The sequence below is a fragment of the Lithobates pipiens genome, unplaced genomic scaffold (genome assembly GCF_037356315.1).
Source record: "Lithobates pipiens isolate NorthernLeopardFrog02 unplaced genomic scaffold, aLitPip1_a1.2 Scaffold_8, whole genome shotgun sequence".
NCBI lineage: Eukaryota > Metazoa > Chordata > Amphibia > Anura > Ranidae > Lithobates > Lithobates pipiens.
Window position 1 is genome coordinate 612,658,773 of NW_027507903.1, and position 7,735 is coordinate 612,666,507.

A 7,735-nucleotide genomic window follows, 5' to 3' on the forward strand; every position below is an offset into this window, starting at 1 on the left:
GGGGTGATATTGTTTGCCTGTATGAATCTTATATAAAGGGCAGGCAGTGTGTGTAGTACAGGGAGACAGAATGAGGTAGGTGCGTAGGAAGATAAGAACTTATTTTAGGTAATTTTAGGTCTTTTCTAAAGTCTCATTGAGGTTGATTTGCTAAAGGCAAAGACTATTCACTTTCCGAGGGAAGTTGCCCCAAAGCTTAGTGAATGACATGAAGCTCTTCTGACTTCCATCATCCAGCCATGTTCAAGCAAAAATACAGTTTTTTTTTTGCTTTCCTTGTATGTGATTGGGTGTTCTTTGCCAAACTCTTGAGCAAATTCTCTTGTAATTTACATTGAAAATTGAACAGCCTGTTTGCCCTTGGTAGGTCAGCTCCGTTGCCTGCAGGGAGATACCTACGGTGTGAATCATGGGGCCCTATAGCAAAATTTTGTTGGAGGCTTCCCTGCTAACCATCTGTAGTAGCTGACTATATCAACTTTAGGTGTATTGATCTTAATATGAAGCATGTGTAAATCGAGGACAGGGAGTGGGAGATTTGTCAGCATAGTCAGACTAGTCAGTCTATTATGAATGCTGCTGCCAGGTTCATCCACCTTACCAATTATTCAGTGTCCTCCACCCTTCTCTGCCAATCCCTCCATTGGCTTCCGCTACCCAACAAATACAATTCTAAATACTAACAACAACTTACAAAGCCATCCAAATCCCTGGCCCCCAGCTACATTACTAGCCTAGTTTCAAAATACCAACCAAATTGTTCTTTTCATTTCTCCCAAAACCTCCTGCTCTCTAGCGCCCTCATCACCTCCTCCCATGCTCTCCTCCAGGACTTTTCACGAGCCTCTCCTATCCTAAGGAACTCTCTACCCCAATCTGTCTGTCTCCTATTCTATTTGCTTTTAGATGATCCCTGAAAATCCCTCTCTTCAGAGAAGCATATCCTGCCCCCCACCTAACAACTGTACTTTTATTTTTTCCATCAGCTCATCCCCCACAGTTATTACTTTTGTATCACTTGACCCTCTCTCCTAGACTGTAAGCTCGAAGAAGCAGGGCCCTCTGATTCCTCCTGTTTTGAATTTTATTGTAACTGTCTGCCCTCATATTGTAAAGTGCTGTGCAAACTGTTGGAGTTATATAAATCCTGTATAATATAATAATAATAGTAGGGACCAGTGCTTAGGATAAAAGTTAAAACAATATTTACAATAATATTAAGCATTATATTTTTAAAGCGTTTGTTAACCCAAAAAAAAACTGATTCTGTCTCCTTAAAGCATGTTATACAGCACAGTGCTTGTGCTGTGTCATTTGGCCCCCTGTAACACCTAAAACCTGTCTGATCCTGCCTGGCTATGTCCTCCCCTCTGCAAACTGACCACGGTATATCATGGCTGCTGAGCCCTGACACTGTGGTCAATTTCTGTGATTCCTTCATTAACAGCCCTGATATCTGTCTCCTGTGTCTCCTCTGTCCTCCTCCCCCTCCCCTCTCTGCCTGTCTGGTTGTACCAGTGACCAACCCATCCCCTACCCCCCATTCCTGCTGCTCTCAAAACTGCAACTAAATTGTCTTATCTCTTCTGCACCATATTAACACATGTTCCTATTTTATGTAAAAAATCTTCTGATCTGTACCTATATGAGCTCCGCTCCCGACGCTTAGCTGACTGTCTCTCCCTCTCCTCCCTGGCTGATGGCAGCAGGAGAGCTTGGCCCTGCCCACTGGAGCTGTGAGCCTGAAAGTGAAGAGAGCCAAGGAATTAGCTGAGCACTGGGAGCAGAGCTCATATAGGTAGAGATCAGAGGATTTTTTTACATAACACCTACACAGGGACACTTATTATGGTACAGAGGGGATAAGAGGATTTAGTTGCAGTGGGTTAACAATCATTTTAAATTAGGATATAAAATAATTAATGCTCTTGCTCACAATTACTTAATTACCCTAATACTCTATCTTCTTTAACTTTTTTGTACAACTACAAGCCTTCGCTGTCCTTTAAACACTTCTCTTTTAGAACAATTTGTTTTTTATTTTTTTGCACATATGTTAAAATTTACATTTTGGTTAGCAAATTAATGAAAATATATAAAAATATATTTCTGAAAGCAGAAGCTCTGTAAAAAAGAAAGATGGCAGTTGCAATGTTTATAAAATCTATATTTTCTAGCACTACCCCTGTAGGAGCTGCTGGTTAAGAAGGATGGGTCCTCTGTGCTTTGCCTTAACCTCTTTAAGAACCTCAGCCCCTCTGACAAACTAGGCTGAGTGTACAAAGCATGCAATATCACAGAAAATCACTGAAATTAATATTTTGTACCCAGTAGTAGCAGTGGGGGAGATTTACTAAAATGGGAGCACTCAGAATCTGGTGCAGCTGTTACCTTCAGCTCGGTCAATTAAGCTTTGATAATAAAACCTGATTTCTATGCCAAGCTCCATCAGATTTTGCCCGTCCAGCTTTAGTAAATCCCACTCACTATAACAAAGAAAACAGGCACTGAACCAGTTAGTAAAGGTAAATGTAATACACTGTCATCTGATATAGTGGATTAACGATGGTAATAGCCCAATTTAGCATACATAGTAATTAGCACTAGGTATAAGATGAGGATTGGCATCTAAATCAGCATAAACAGCAGCAAGGTTACCTAAAGTGCAGCAGTGAGCAGTAATAAAGTTTGATTTACTGAACACAGGAACGATACTGCTTAAGTGCAATAATGGCGACTATGCTAGGCCTAGACCGACTGAATGTGTGCTGCACATAGAAAATAAGGAAAGGGAAGAAGAGAACAACTGGGAATTGCAAGACGATTTTACGGGAGGGGCCCTTTAAAAAGCGTTGGTGCATTTAAAGACAATTTCCATAAACCAGCATGCAATAAACTGTACAGCAGTTGCAGTAAAAATGCAACAAAGGTGCAGTCTAGGTGCAGTATACTTAATATTCTGCTTCCAGTAACTCAGTTTGTGCTAACAGTGTGAACAATTGGCAGTGCCCTCTCACCAGTTCCTGTGGCGCGGCTGTGAATTCTGCAGAGATTCAGCAGTGGGAAGTAGAGGGTGAGAGGGTGGTCTCCCTAAGGCAAAGATGCAGATGGTCTCAGCTGCACTGCCTCGGGTGTCTCTGCTATTCTGGCTTCTCAAAGTCTGGCCAGCAGATATGCTCTCATAGGTTCCCTTGGCACCAAGAAAGAAAGCCTAGCTGAACAGTCTTAGAAAAGCAGGTCCACTCCTCCTTGCCCCAGTGTCTCTTGGGAATTATAGTGCAAAGGCTCCATGATGATCCTCAGAGTTCTACATGGGAATCCATAGGCTTTTCTGCCTATAGTTCTTCCTCTGATTACTCGAGGGAGCACTGCAACACATCATTCAGCATAACAGCAAAAGTAAAAGTTAACTGATTGTAAAGAGGAAAATATCTTGGCTACATTACCTGGCTATAGTACACAGGTAAAAAACAATAAAATTGGTTTGAGAGCACAAAAACAGAACATCATTTTAGATTTTTTCTGTAAAATATAAAAGATGAGATTGTGTCAAGTACATAGACAACGAATGTGTTAGCCCTCAAAGCTGCATGAGCCCACAAAATGGCAAAAACTTACGGCTATAGGCAACGCTTTAAATGCTTTTACCGGTCATCAGTTTGGAGGTAAAGTGGTACTAAACTTTTTTTTTAAATGGGCCTCCTGCAGGTTTACGTATGATATACTGTGCAAGTATTCACCACATACTAGCACATTATGACAGACTTGTCTGTCAAACAGAGCCCTCCAGTGCTGCACAGTCACCGCTCTAGCTCATCCCTGGTGCTCCCATCTTCTCACAGTCTCAATATACATACACATACATACTTGTGTGTAGGCAGGGTGACAGGGGGTCTTTTCATTTTTTTCAATTATTATCTGCTACTGACCACCTCTATGACAAAATCTGACCCAATTTTCTTCTCTAACCTGGCAATTTCTGCCCACAACAGGTCACTGTCATCCTCATTGGACATCCTTGCTCCTCTAACTACACACAAAATTAGACCCTAACCATTATAACCTCAGTAAACTGCCAACACTAGAAATCTTAAGAGACAGAGTCATGCTCTTGAGTGACTGTGGTGTAAAATGAAATCTCTGCAAGACTTTACCCTATACAAATCTGCCCTCCTAAAATACAACTCCTGCCTCCATACTGCTAAAAAAAACTACTTTGTCACTCTAATTAATACTCTGTCTTCAAGTCCTCATCATCTTTTCTCTAACTTTACCTTTCTACTTTGTCCCCACCACCTCTACCCACTAACTCCCTGCCCAGAAGATCGCCAATCACTTCAAAAACAAGATTTATGCATTTTGTGAGGACATCAATGTACACCCAGCATAACATACCCTGTCTAACATACCCTGTCTAACAGCACATTCAATACTTTCCTCTTTTGACCAGGCCACTACAGAAAACTACTATGGTTGCAGCTACTATGGTCAACCACTTCCTCTATCCTATGTTCTCTCACGCACATCTTCAACCTCTCCCTCTCAACTGGCACCTTCACCTTGCTTTTAAAGCACAAACCGCCCTCATACGTAAAAAGCTTTCACTGTACCCCACCAGCCTGAAAAACTTAAGACCTATTTCCTTGCTCCCATTTCCTACAAAATTTTAGGAAACCTTTCTGAATTTCTACCTCACTGAAAACAACCTTCTTGAGCCCCTACAGTCTGGATTTCACTTGTAGCACTCCACAGAAACTGCCCAACTAAACTCACTAATGATTTACTAACTGCTAAAACCAATGGCCACTACTTCATACTCTTACTATTAGACCTTTCTCCAGCCTTTGACACTGTTGACCACCAATACTGCTTCAGCTTCTCATCACACCCTTCATCAACTAGGTCCTCTTTCACAGTCGCTTTGAGGTCACTTCTCACATAGAGACAGAGACCACCACCTTTCCGTTTTACCCTGTCACTCTGAAAGAGAGCATAGCCAGGAATATTATTAGCCCAGTCATGTGAAGAATGAAGCCAAGATTCAGCAATACCAATACCAAGGCTCCAACTCTGTTTGGTAAACTTCTGGCATTGGTGAAGAAAGGCTTTAATCTATTGTCACATTTTGCACGTGTATTTTGCATATTCTTTTGTAGTACAACGTTTGTAGTATCCTTTCCCATGGTTGTTTGTAACACAGGAACCTTCTTATAAACTGTCATAGCCCTCCCCATCTTCCCCCATTTTACCCACCATTAGGTATTAACCCCTGTCTGACCTGTCTGCCCCATTAGAATCACATTCACCCTAAACCCTCAAACTTAGTTTAAATAATCCTCCAGCCTTCCCATAAACCTCTCCATCACCACAGCAGACACCCTTCCATTTAGATGAAAGCCATCTTAAGCACATAGTTTGCACCCCAATGAAAAGTTTACCCAGTGCTCTAAAAAACCCAAATCCTTCCCTCTTACACAAGGTCTTTAGCCATGCATTCAGATCTCTAAGCTTCCCTGTCTCTCCTGTGTTGCGCATGGCACTGGCAATATTTCAGAGAATATCATCTTGAAGGTCCTTCAACTTGCAGCCTAATTCTTTAAATTGATTCTTAATGAGCCCCAACCTTCTATATATTATGTCATTGGTTCAAGCATGGACCAAGACATCTAGGTCATGCCCAGCGCCTCCCAGTAACGTCGAACATGTTGGAGAAAAAATATATATAAGCCGATATGAATGTATTTATCTAGAAGATTCTTTATTAAAAATTAAGGCCTGTTTGCTGATTTTTGGGCTGCATTTCTGCTGTCCATGCATAACTCTGCATAACATGCACTGGGTCAGCCAAACTTGGCAAAATGAGAGTCAGGCCACCTATTAGCGGAAGTGCAATGCTCGCATTTCAATTTGGTCTTATGTTTAACACCAGAAAATGCCTAATATTTAAAGAAAGGGGCACACTGAAGAGCCACCAAGGAAGCTACAAACAATAAAAAATGGTCTCTAGATATGCAAATAATTGCCTTCATTTAATGTGGAACTTTAGTCTGCCTCCCAGGCTGCTCCACCCTCACCTCGGACTCCACCATTAAGGCACATGTGCAGATGTGTCTATCAGAAGGTGGAAAGAAGGCAAATCTATCACTTGAAATGCAAACAAAGGCACCTAGTGGCGCTAAATAAAATCCACACTGTTGAATAACAGTGTGCTATAATACCCAACGTGAAAAAAATGTGCATAAAAAAATGGTTAACAATACTATAAATATTGATAAAATAGCAGAAAAAATGACAATCAAACAAAAAAGAAAAAAAGAAATATACAATCAGAAAAATTATACAAATCACACAAATAGTGATACTGTGAGTAAGTGACAATGTGAAAAATAAAAAAATGAACACAAGGACAAATAGTGCTCTAAAAAATGTGTGGTTCCAAAGTGAGTTCAATTAATCTTCAATCAAGGAGAATTGATGAAAGACAGTAATCCTAATGGTGGCAATAGTTCAAAAAATTGATTAATTCAAACTAAACATTCTGTAGCCAAGTGTCCATCAAGTGTAAAGCCTCCACCGCACCCTTGGTGCTCGTGCCCCCCTTGTATAGAAAACTCACCAAAGGTATTGCCCAGCACTCTCGTGTCAGGCAAAAGCGCTTAAAGTGTGTGCAAATGATGATTATTTTCTCCAAACCACTTCTTATGAGAACTTCGCAGGCAGAGGATAGTCACTTATTATCTCAGAATTACCTCAAGGAGACAAAAGGAGACTTCCCATAGTGTAATAATGTAAAGCTAGTTTAATAAACGTAAAAGTTTAAAATCACACTCACATGGGTCCAATTAAAAACAGGCACTTCAAAAAGACAATCCACTGGTCAATTCAAAGGTTTTCCCCTCATAAACATTGGTGAGTATGCTGGATGCAGGCTAGGAAGTGTCACATAGCACCGTCTCTATACAAGGTATCTGTGTGGTACCTGACAGCAGATATCTCAAATCGAAAACAGCGCCAAAACCGTCCTTCAATCTGTATGTTCTCCTCCCTCCGCCTTCTATCAGCTTGATTACTGTGTGTGCTGGTCGCCGTATAGCCATAGGCTATACGGCGACCAGCACACACAGTAATCAAGCTGATAGAAGGCGGAGGGAGGAGAACATACAGATTGAAGGACGGTTTTGGCGCTGTTTTCGATTTGAGATATCTGCTGTCAGGTACCACACAGATACCTTGTATAGAGACGGTGCTATGTGACACTTCCTAGCCTGCATCCAGCATACTCACCAATGTTTATGAGGGGAGAACCTTTGAATTGACCAGTGGATTGTCTTTTTGAAGTGCCTGTTTTTAATTGGACCCATGTGAGTGTGATTTTAAACTTTTACGTTTATTAAACTAGCTTTACATTATTACACTATGGGAAGTCTCCTTTTGTCTCCTTGAGGTAATTCTGAGATAATAAGTGACTATCCTCTGCCTGCGAAGTTCTCATAAGAAGTGGTTTGGAGAAAATAATCATCATTTGCACACACTTTAAGCGCTTTTGCCTGACACGAGAGTGCTGGGCAATACCTTTGGTGAGTTTTCTATACAAGGGGGGCACGAGCACCAAGGGTGCGGTGGAGGCTTTACACTTGATGGACACTTGGCTACAGAATGTTTAGTTTGAATTAATCAATTTTTTGAACTATTGCCACCATTAGGATTACTGTCTTTCATCAATTCTCCTTGATTG